The following is a 12,831-nucleotide window of genomic DNA, read 5'->3' as shown; positions in this document are numbered from 1 at the left end:
AAAAAAGCAAAAAAGAAACTAATTTCCCTGGTCAAAAAGAAGGCAAGACTCCCTGAGTCAAGAGCTTTATGGTCCTCCACATTTACTTAATAATAACATGTTATGATAATTCGAAAATAGAAGGAGGCTTTTCTGAACAATGAGTCTAACTTTGGGTTGCTATTAAATAGAATAATATGAAAAAAAATAGATTACTATCTTGTAAATTTTAATATTTCAGTGCACAGTCGAGTCCTATTGTATGCTAAATAAATATTTTCTACAGGCTTAAAAATACTGATCATAGAAATTCAGAAACATTAAAAATGCATCTAATCTGTAAATATGTCTACATAATGTAAAGTACAAGAAACATCAGCTTTGCTCTACTTAAGATGCATGTGGTTGCAACTTTTTTTAGGTCTTAGGTGGAAAAAAGCCACGGGCAAGTACTCAGTTGCAGTGAACAATAGGACACTTTTGTATAACCTAGTGTTTTAATTTGCTTATTTAATTCTTTGCTTATTTACTACTTTGTGTGATATCAAAGGGTTAATGAATAGTCAGTTTATGATTAGAAAAGGGAAATTATCAACTTAATAGGCTATTTTTAATCAAAAATTTCTTTAAAAAACTTCCTTTACAATCCAGTTGATACATGTCCACAGCCTGAAAGGTGGGCTTTGTTCCTATAGTGTTAACTCTGAGATTTATGACAAAAATTGAATAGTTTTTAGCTAGCAAGTTTCATGGAATTAATCTGAAGTATTAACAATGAGTTTTTAAGGATAAAAATTCCTTGTTTTTGCCACAGGTCACACTTAGCCTCTTCAGTGGGGCAGCAATGAGGGTTGCATTCAGTGCATAGAGGTTTCTCTCTGCTACTTCTTCTCTGAGACTCTTTCCTTCATGCTGATGTGAGTTTTCCACAGGTTGCAGAGCCCATGGATCTGTGGTGCAGCAACGGCGGAGAGAAGAGGGCATATGTGTTGTGTGTGGGTGTATGTCAGTATGTGGTCCCTAGTGAGCATCAGGCTAACCTAACTAGTAAGTAGGCAACATAGTCTTGATTTGGCTTTCAAATTTGACAACTCTAAAATTTATGGATGTTTTTATGCCTCTTTCTGCTCCATTGTGTGGATCCTCCATGTAACATGGGTAATAGGATGTCAGCCAGCAATTTCAACATAGCATATTCAGGTTACAGTAAGGAAGGTATATTTTTTACAGCTTCTACATGGTTTAAACACTTAAATTTTTAGAGGAGAAATTATTTTTTCAGAAGTTTTACTGCAAGTGTGTCCTCTATGATACTCGTGTTTTCCTGAGATGTTAATTTATTTTTGACAAGAAAGTTCAATGCAAGGACCATCCTTTCTTATTACTTGTTAAACTTTTCCAGTCAGTTCCTCATCTCTCCTTGATCTACTTCAAACATTAAATGTTAAACTTTTTATGTTTTCATTTGATGCATTTAAAAATGCACTAATTCAATTTTAAATTTCTGTGGAATATCTGCCAGATGTTTAAGCCATCTGATCAGTAGCTGATGATGAAAGTGGTTCTCCCCTTAAGTGAGAAACCTCTTTTAAGGTTTAGATCTCACAGTCAGGGTGTCAAACCTACCTTGCTGCCAGGACAACTGCACAACCCCCTGCAGCTAAGGAAGTAGGCCTTTTGGTAAGAAGCAAGTTCAGTCACTATCATCCTCAAGTCACTGTCTTGTGACTTGTCTTTATCTTTTGCACTGAATCCTCTGTACGAATCAAGCCATTTTTCCAGGGAATGACAGTGGTTATCCTCTTTGCTGAAACAGTAATATTCCTTCTTCACTTTGCATTTATTTTTTCCATTTCTTACCATTTCTATGGAAAAACCTGTATGATCTATTTTTGTCTTGCCTTTGGAACACACTCAGTTCTGTTCCCTTTTTCTCCCTCTTAATTTTTCAGGATTATTGCCTGCCTGCCTTGTTGCGGGATCCTTGCTTAGCTTAATTCTTTTTTTGTGGATTAAGTTAATCAATTTTTTGAAGTGTAATGAATACATTTGGAATAAGATTTAATGCACAAGGAGCTCATTAAAGACAAAATTAATTGTCTCTGAAGGACAATCCTTGTTACAGTCCCTTGCCAAATATCATTTTTAAGATTTTTAAATCTGCATGTAAAACCTGGCTTTAGTTAGGTAATGCCAGCTGCACTTCTGTCATGCTTAAAAGTAGCATTCTGATGCACTGCAATATGCCGTGGACTAAAACTTTTGTTAATAGGTGCTATCACTTGGTGCATACGGAATAATAAACACGAAAAAAAGCTCAACAAATATTTAAATATGGAGTTCTCCCCAGAGAGGTTGATTCAGGTGTTCTGATACAGAAACTGGGACTTCCTTCAGTGATATCAGGAGAAGATGTAAGTACTTGAAGAATGAGCTTGTGGATTTTAATTTTGCCTTGTTTTGACCAGAAAAAAACAGGTGGTAAAGAATAACACTATATAATGGGAAATAAATGAGAAAAGAGCAGTTTATAAGTAGATTTGCCAGAAGTTATCTGGCTTAGCAGAGAGCAGATTTCCTTTGGTCTGTGAAAGCGATAAAGCTTTTGTAAAGTAGCATTCCTTCACACCCTCAGCCTTCCTCACTCCCCCAACCCCAACAAAATGACCAACAAAAAACCCCCATCAGATTAGTGGAGTCCTCCGGATGTTAGTTTTAATGTAACTTAGTCAGTAAACTTACTAATGCACAGGTTAAACACCTTTATGTGGCTTAAGAGAAACTGAACAGATCCATTTGTATTTAGCTTGAAAACAGCAGAAAGACTCCTAAATGTCATACTCTCCAAGGCTGCTCCTCTACTTCTCACAAAGTTACAGGAAAGTTGGGAAGATGCCAGATAAGGGCTGTTCTTGCTTCAGTGTCCTCTTATCTTGGGTGATTACTAAGGTCTTTTTGAATAGAGATATTTTTCAAGCACTTCTCTGACTTCTTTCTGTACAGCCCTTTCATTTTTGCTTTGGTTTATTTCTCTTTTAAGATTGTGCGTCACAAGGGTAGCATTAATTGACATTGGCTTTGGCACTTGGAGATCATTAATTTTGTCAAGACTCTAAGGGAGCTGTGTAGCTCTAGGCAGTATCTAACAACATTACAGAACTGTTAGGGTTGGAAGGGACCTCTGGAGATCACCTAGTCCAACCCCCTTGCCAAGGCAGGGTCCTCTAGAGCAGGTTACACAGGAACACGTCAAAGTGTGTGATTTGGATGTCTCCAGAGAGGGAGAATTCAGAGAATTCACAACCTCCCGCTCCAGTGCTCTGCCACCCTCAACATAAAAAAGTTCTTCCTCATGTTGAGGCGGAACTTCTTGTATTTGAGTTTATGTCCATTGCTCCTTGTCCTGTTGCTGGGCACCACAAAAAGGAGTCTGGCACCATCTTGACACTGGCCTTTGAGATATGTATTGATGAGATCCCCTCTAAGTCTTCTCTTCTCCAGACTAAAAAGCTCAGCTCCCACAGCCCCTCCTCATAAGAGAGATGCTCCAGACCCCTTATCATTTTTGTGGCCCTTCACTAGATCCTCTCCAGTACATCCTTTTCTTCTTCTACTGAGGAACCCAGAACTGCACACAGTATTCTAGATGTAACCTCTCTAGGGCCAAGTAGAGAGGCCCTCAACCTGCTAACCACACTCTTCCTGATGCTTGCCAGGATACCATTTGCCTTCCTGGCTGCAAGGACACACTGCCAGCTCATGGTCAACTCATCATCCACCAACACTCCCAGGTTCTTCTCAGCAGAGCTGCTCTGTAGTAGGTCAGCACCCAGCCTGTACTGGTACTTGGGGTTATTCTCCCGCACGTGCAAGCCCTTGCTGAGCCTCATTAGGTTTCTCTCTGCCCAGCTCTCCAACCTATTCTGTCTGTCTCCATCCTATTTCTGTCTGTATAGTTTGTTCATGGCTAGTATAAAACAGCAGTCTCCTTGGGTACCAATAGAGCTTACAGTTCTGGGATTTTTCCCTTTCTTCTGAACAACTTCAAACTTTGGATTTGCAGAAATTTATAACCTAGGGGAACAATACTTGAAGGTTAATTCAGTCAACCTTGACCATCCTCCTCCAGAAAATTATACATTATCCTATATAGGAACAGCTGTGATATGGCAGAAACATCAAATATCGCAAGTATTTCACATGCTCTATGAACTACTTGTATTTTTATTTTCTCTCCATCTTCCTTCCTTGGGAGAACTGGTTCCCTTTGAAGTTTTTTTTTTGTTTTTTTGTGGTTTGGTTTTGGGATGGGGTTTTTTTATCTCACTGAAATTTAGCACTCCGGTAGGTAAAGCATGGTTATTTAACGTACCTGGAAGCACATACATATAAGGAGAAACAGACCACTTTCCAATGACATTGATAGGATCTTGTTCTTCTTTTTTTCCCCAAAGTGAATGAAAAATATTTGTGGCTCCTGACCATAAAGAATAACGAGGGACAAATTGTATTTGGCTTCTGCAGAAGCTGGAATTAACCTTTGTACTTAAAATGTGCTTAAACAGACTGTATTGATATCTGAGTTAATTGATAACACAAAGAGGAAAGAATAGTATCAACTTGCATTTGTCTTCTAAAACATATGGAGAACTAAAATGATGCCAGATACTGTAGCTAACTCTACTCCTGATTTTGAGACTTGGTGAATTAACAGAGTTGTAAAGAGTTCAGAGTGCAGTGTCTAAAAATACTTTCTTATGGCAATTTTTAGACAACTGTGGAAAAAAAATTTACATAGGTTACTATTTATGCCTATGAGTGTAGAAAGCAGTGACAAAAAAGGCCTCAGAATATAATCTCTTAGGCTTAGGATGTAAAGTCTACTTTCTAAAAAATGCTTTCTCCAAGCTGTTACATGAACAAATTGGGTGATTTAGTTATAGGAACTTCCAGGTCTTTGGGTGAAACATGGCAAAACCAGTCTTGTTCTTCAAAAGAGAAGACACCCATTGAAATGCCAGCAGCATACGGTAGTAGCATTATATTAATCCTTAAAGTGTTAGTTAACATCTCTGCAGCCCTCTGCTTGTACAAGTGGTAACTAATGCAGTGGAGAATAACGGGTTTTTAATCTTCAGATTAAAATATAACAATTTGTCTGTGTAACCAGTGCTTTTAAAAGAAAACTTACTACGGTTGATGTTATTATTGGTTAGTTGTAGTTTCTTTGACCAATGAAACAGAGATGTTAATGTGACTTTCATTTTGTCTTTATTCTCTTTTCCATATGAAGTGAAAAAAACCAGAATTTTATAAAATACATACTTTATTTTGATTATGGAAGTTTTCAGTGAACCTTATTCTATATGGAGGAGAAATTTGTATGTTATTCACCTATTAGTCAAAAACCTTGTTGTGCACGACATCATCCACCCAGTGAAGGGGTCGAGTCATCAGTCAGATCTGTATTTAGGTGGTTTCAGAGTCAATGCTATAAAGGAGAACTCAGTAAATCCTATAGGCTTAAATAACTAGTGTATTAGTGAGATGCAGAACTGCAGACCTAAGTGAGCCTGCAATCAGATATAAGAGAGTGCAATAACTGGGGAATTATGGACCAGAGTGTTGATTAGGGTGAACTTAAATTAGGCATGGAGAATAAAGCTGGTCAGAAAAATTTCTGAATATCAGAAATTGTGTGATAAGGTGAAATGCAGTGGTTTCTAAGAGATGAAAGCAAGTGCCTTTGAGTTCCTAATTTTCTGTGACAAGGCCTCCCAGACCTGCATTTCCACCACTACTCATTTAAATTTCATAACTCAGCCCCACCTACTGAGAGAGCTAACCCTACTACTCCATCCAATCCACTGTTTCAAAAGCTCAGGCTGTCAATCCTATCATATCCCCATAGTTTTTCCTTTTCCTCCATTGATACATTGAAAAGTGCATACTTGATGCTTCAGGCACTTGATGTCATGTATGTTTTCCACCTTCCACTTTTCTATTTGTATAGCCTGTCAGCTTTTTTCACCCTCTCAGTAAAGTGCAGTCACTATTGATAGCTTTGGGACCCTCTAGAACACACAAAAATTTTGCTTTTTTTTTTGGCTATCTGCTTCTGGATGTTGAAACCAACCTCCAAATAATCAGTCTTTTTAAAGCTGTTTCAATCAGGCTGTTCATACTTTGAATTTATAGTGCAATCTATTTTGGGAATGTGTGTCAGTCTTGATGTAGCTTAAAGCTTAGAAATAAGTCTCCTACTAGGTGAGAGATCTGTCTGAACTTGAATGTTCATGTGTGCACATGAAAATTATTAAAATCTTGGGAGATGTTTTCATCTAACATGACTCTGCTGATTTGGGCTTTCAGCTGGTTCCTCAGTCCTCTTTCCTTCATGTATTTTTTTACTTGTTGCAATGGTTACCCCTGTTGCAGAAGAACTGTGCTTTTAGATATGATGTTATCTTGATGTTCCATGCTGAGTCTACGAAACAGCAGCTCCACTAATTGTAATTTCTCTTTTCCCCTACTGACTCCTCCTGATGATAAAAAAAAAAATGTTTCTTGGAGGTAGGCCAGCAGTGAAGCTGACAGTCCTAGAAGCCTCTTAGTAATATTCCTTCAATGAATTTCCAGGCAGAGTGACTGCAGTGCAGTAGAGCAGATTCTTTAGACAAGGTCAGGCTGGTATTCAGCAGAATGCAAATAGAAATTGTAACTCAGCACACACATATCTCACTCTGTCACTTACACTGCCTGCTGACAAATTAATAACTCTTTCAGGATTTAAATGCAGATGTTTTTCAAGTCTGTTCACTATTTTTGTGGCAACTGTAACATTCTTGGATATATCTTCTGCATACATTCCTTTTTCTTTATGAGGTGAATCACTGAGCTGAGAACAATTATTGACTAACTGCTCATATCCCACTGAGTATTACAGCGGGTTGGTATTAGTTTGCAGTACTGTCTGCAAGCTGTCCGTATATCAGTGGTTTGAAAGCTATCCCATAAACCTCTGCATGGTGTGGGCAAATGTGTTTTCTTTCCACCTGTCTTACAAAGATGAGGTTACCATACCAGTGTCTGTGGCAGAAGAGTGATATTAAAGTGTTCTTGTCATCAGTTACTGCTACTGTCATTTTTGGAAGTCACACCGCTGTTTCTTTCTGCTCTTCCTGCTTCTATTCTGTGTATCACAGTATCACAATACTCCACACAGTGGATCATATATGTTTTTCAGAAGGTGGCATGTGAATCCTTGGCATGTATCAGATGCTGACTTAGAAATATTCTTACAATGTACTGGATTAAATGTGAGGAAAGTTTTCTTCACACAGATCTGCATGAGGACTTCCAGGTGGAAAAGAGGAAGGTCTCTCAGTATTTCTTGTCCCTCACTTTATTTGTGGCAAAGATCTGTCTCCAGAGACTAAGGAGAGGGTCTGATTTTGAAAAAAAAGCACCAAAATGCAGAGGGGCATGTTAAAATTCTGTCAAGAGCAGGCACATGCTCTGCAGCATCCACGCGACTCTCCAAATATGTATTGCAAGAGAGAGGGTTTTGCAGTAAAAACTTGTAGTAGGGGGCCAGAGACTTGTCCAGGACAAAGCCTGGAAAGGAGACCCTGCACTCAGGTGATTGCAGACATAGTTCTTTCTCTGGTGTTGGGGGGTGGTAGCTATTCAAGATGAAGGAGGAAGCTAAGAAATAAGCAAAACCCTGAACATGTTGGAAAAAAACCTTGCTATGCTGTTTGGCCCAGTGCTAATTTTCATTTTCTTAAATGTGACAATCCTTTCAAGGCTTGCAGAGTAAGGTGTGGGTAGTTACTTCCTAGTGTTGACTGCTACATAATTTGGCCAGCTGAAAAACAGGGACCTGTGTCTGGGCACAGTCTGACCTGTACAACAGCTTACTGCAGTGCTCAGGGAGAGGGCCAGCCACCTGCTGCTTTAGAGAAGCAGAAGGAGGGAAGAGAATGTTAAGAAGACAAAGGACGTGAAAATAAGAGAAGAGGGCAAAAGAAAGAAGAAGGAACTGAAGAGGAGAAAGATCTGAAAAGGTGAAAATAATGACTAGCCAGAGATCTCTTAGTTTTCCTTTTGCACCGAGGTAACTATGGGAAGCAGGCAACCTTCTGCCTATTATGGTGGGACAAGCAGACTCAGGCAGGATCAGAAGGCAATGGATTGTTCCAGTCTACTCTCTCCTCTTACCCTGAAGTGAAATTCCTTATTTTCCGTATGAGAGCTTTATCTACAATGGAATTTTTTTTTAAATTTCAGCTCTATGTCAAGGGGTGATGTAGAATGTGTCAAGTGAGGCCATTCTGAAATTAAGCAGGTCCAATAACAAAGTGTAATGATAAATATATACCTGTTATTTTCTGTTCTTAAAGAGATGAGACCCAGACTATGCCTGTATCATGTGTTACATATGTTGTGAATGTACACAAAATCATATTCCTACTTCAAAATTGTCTGAACTGATATTCATACTTCTGCAGTAGTAATGTTTTAACTGGAATAGTGATGTTTTAATTTACTGTTGCATCATATTCCCAAAGAATAAGAACATATTTCAGTAAAAAATAATGTATAATAAATCAAAGATTATAGAATAGACACAACCTGCCCGGATCAACTTCAAGTCTAAGTCATGCTGCTGTGTATCGAGAATGTTGATTCACTTGTCTTTATGGCTATAGAAGTAATATTGAAAGAGTGAGAAGTCTACACAAGCATGGGATCTCTATACAAGCATTTCTTAGAAGAAATCATAGAATCATAGAATATTTTGCTTTGGAAGGTACCCACAAAGGTCATCTAGTCCAACCCCTCCTGCAACGAGCAGGTACATCTTCAACCAGATCAGGTTGCTTGGAACCCCTTCCAACCTGACCCTGAATGTTGCCAGAGATGAGGAATCCATCACCTCTGGGCAACGCATTACAGTGCCTCGCCACCCTCATCATAAAAAATTTCTTCCTAAATCTAGCCTAAAATTACACCAGTGTTTGTGCTAAAATTTGGCATTTTCAAAAAATTTTAAGAAACCTGATCTTTATCAATTGAGAGAAAATAACAAAGACATTAATTGTTTTGGCTATGTTTCTACCACTCTTACAAGTCCTTTAGATTGAAAAGAGAGAACCTGATTTATTCTATTGAAGTATCCCAGTGTAAAACAATATCTTTTTTAAGAAGTTTTTTCCTCACTCTGTCATGAAGAATAAAGGGGCAGGTGTGAATAAATAACAAAGTAAATAAAAAGTTGTGAATAAATAACAAAGCCTTGATTGCCACTCACTTTTGTAGTCATTGTAGAAAGCTGCTATATTAAGGCATAGGAAGCTTGACAATGCTGATTAACTCTGTGAGTGCATCTAAACACTGTACAATGTTTATGACTATAAAATCACATTAGCAGTTCACTTTCCATAAATTTAACTTTACTTTCCAACTAACTAATTATGCATATTAATTTGGCATCTTCATAAGAAGAGTAATGGAATATATAATACTTCAGAAATTTTACTATGGAGTGATTTCGTGCCAAAACTAAAATGCATAACCATTCTTCTTAGAGTAAATTTAATGTGCTGTAACAAGAGGAAAATTCAGATAGGTCAGTATTTATGGTGATTTTGTTAGAGATTTTGTGAATTTTCTGCCCTAGAAGAGACATCGAAATTATAGACTCAGTGGGACAGAATGGGAATAGATGCATGCTTTTTGCTCTGAATAACGAATCAGATTCTGTGCAAACTTTAAATTCAAATGCATCATGCCTGTTTTGGGGATGGGATGCTTAAATATGACTGAGTGGAGAGAAAGTAGTAGTGTAGAAAATAATAGGAAAGACTTCCATTTCTGAATTGTTTTTTCCCTTCACAGCGATTAGCTAATATGATGGCAATAAGAAACATGTATTTTTTTCTAGAATTTCTTCACAGTTGCTGTGAAAAAAAGCATATATTGTCACCTTTAAGGTAGCTCCCCACTGGATAACTGAAACCCTTTCCTCACAACACAATTGATCAAACAGTATTCCTAAAAGAATATGTTACTTGTTGCTGTTGTTCATCTTTTCATCTCTTCTTCAGATGAGATGCAGGGTTCTCAGCCTGGATAGTCAGCCTAAATTGTTCTTACTGTACACTTAAACTTTGTATAGCAATTCACCTTAAACTTAATTGTTTCTTTTCTTGAATAACTGAAGACTGATATTTGAAAGGGGAAATCTACTTTCAATTACGTATATTAGAAGATTTTGCTCTGTGACTCTATACATCTAACATTTGTTGACTATTTATTTTCTAGGGTTTTTTTTTAAAGATTATCTAGATTCATCATTTAATTTTGTGGAAAAAAATAGCAAAACAACTTTGTACCTCAGTTGGCACTATGACAATAGAATTTTACCATATTTTGTAGAGTATTCAACAGGATCTACATGATATGTTAGAACCATATTGAAAACATCTTTGAAACAAAAATTGATTCTGTTATGCGGTATACCTTTTTGCACCTTTTCACTTATCAATTGATTTTGACCATCTGCTCAATGATTGTGTTAAAGATTCTTATTTTTACAAGCATTAATATTTATTTTGGACTTGAAACATTATTATACAAAGTGGTATATTTGCAGAGCTCTTAATTGTAAGCTATAATTTAACAAAAAACTATAGAAAAAAATTAAATAGAAAGAAATCGCAAAAATTTACCACATAAGAATCTTGGCACTGTTTTTGGATGAGTTCACATCTGTTTTTCACTGTGCAGTGACTTGTTTATTTCATATGCTGGTTTGGTGGCCTGAGCTAAACTGATAATAACTGTTTGCTTCATCTGCTTCTACCAATTATTTCAAATATTCAAAATGGTACCAATCAATATCGAACTTGGTACCCTGATTTCTACCTTGAAGAAAACCATAATTTTCCCCCCTGTCTTGGAGAGAGTCCTAAGGTATTGACATCTACTCCTGAGGCTTTATTCTGCAGTAGAATGACTGAGAGAAAAAGCAAATCCATTTGGCAGGTGGGATATGTTAACTCAGAGAGGAAATGAAGCAGCCTGCTGACCAATCTTATCTATATTCCTCTGAAGAGACTTTTCTCTAAAGTTTGATTTTCTGGGTTTCCTTCACCTCATTCCAGACAACAAAAGTTAATTTATAGTAATTAACATTTTCTTTTCATTTGAAGCTGAAGTTGATGTGTTTTATAGACTCATAAAGTAAGCAAAGCCAGGACAGTTACTGGAACTAATGGCAGTTATACATTTACACTATTTAGGACTAGTGTAATAGTGGACTACTTTATGTTACTGTTTATAGTTAGGACACCGTGACAGACTTAACTATTTATAAACATGCATAGAGAGACAGAAGGTGAGTACATACTAGGCTATATGATAGTCATTAAAGGTTATGTGATTTTACACATTATACTTGCAAGTTCAGTAGTTCTCTCTACGTTTGACTTGATTGCTGCATTTCTTGTTGCACAATATAAAGTCCAGGAAGCAAATGTAGTGTGGGAAGAAAACTTAGGCTGGGATTTTTTGAATGTGGACAACATAAAAAATTTACATAGATATTTTCTTTTAAAAGATTAGATTAAATGAAAGTGGCAGAAAAAAATTTCCTTATCAGAATTTGCCAAAACACTAAGAAATTGCAATTGATTTCAACCCCAAATTTGCACACTGAAATCCCAGAAAAATGATTACTACTGTTGACCTGCATTCAATTCTAGCCAAAATTTTTTATAATGACATACATTATTTTATATTTTTCCCTGCAGGGAGTTTTTATATCAATATCTTTTATGATATTTTTTGAAGCCATCTGAGGGTGAGAAATAGAATCTCATCACCCCAGCACTAGAGTACTTAAATGTATATTTTTCTGAAGTATGATTATACAGTCCAGTTGATTTTCTAGAAAACCTGAGGAGGCTTTTTGCTTAAATTTCTCTTTGCGTATGTGGTTTTGAACATATTTGTACATATAAAATAATGTGTTAATAAATATAATAACTGTTTCTGCTTGACATAAAAGAGTGATAATAAACAGAAGTACTTGAATGTCAGACTCAAATAATAATAAATTTGGACTCCTATAAGAGTATACTGAAGATCACTTTCTAGTCACCCATTTTTAGTTTTGAATTTCAATGACACCTTTTCTCTGCTTTGTTTTTTCTTCTAAAGAAATAAGTATGATGCCTTCAAGTGAGAGGGCTTCCAAGTGAGAGATGATAAAAGACACTCAGCTGCTCTGCAATGTGAATATAATTAAACATTAGGTTAGCGTTTAAAAATCTGTATTTGATTCTAATCTGCTTTAGGAAAAATGTATCATCTTCTTGAATGCTTTTTGCTACTGCATTGAAGCAATCCCTCCTCAATTATGTGTAAATATTTGACTACATATTTATGTTGAATTTAAAATTGGAGGATAAATAATAGTTGATGCTTCTCCTCTAAAATATTACAGACCTAGATGCTTTTCTTACCATCATAAATATTTAAAACATATTTATTTTTATATATTAGGTGAAAACCATATAGGATTTATATAAAATTTATTTTTATGTTTTTTTAATTTGAATTTTAAAATCTGCTGAGGGAAGAGAGCAGAATCGTAATAACATAAATTTGCCTTAGATGTTTGACATGGAATACACTCTATGCAGATTTTAAATAGGAGTATCTATGAAGGTGTGTGTATGTGTGTGTTTGGTTAACAAAAGTTTATGAATGAAAAGGAGCAAGCTTTATTCCAAGACCAAAATGTCTTGAAAATCCAATCTACCATTATGAAATGTGATGCAC

This window comes from Neopelma chrysocephalum, unplaced genomic scaffold, assembly GCF_003984885.1.
Source record: "Neopelma chrysocephalum unplaced genomic scaffold, ASM398488v2 Primary Assembly neopelma1_22b, whole genome shotgun sequence".
Classification (NCBI taxonomy): Eukaryota; Metazoa; Chordata; class Aves; order Passeriformes; family Pipridae; genus Neopelma; species Neopelma chrysocephalum.
The sequence above is the reverse complement of the archived record's forward strand: the minus strand, read 5'-3'. Positions refer to the sequence as shown.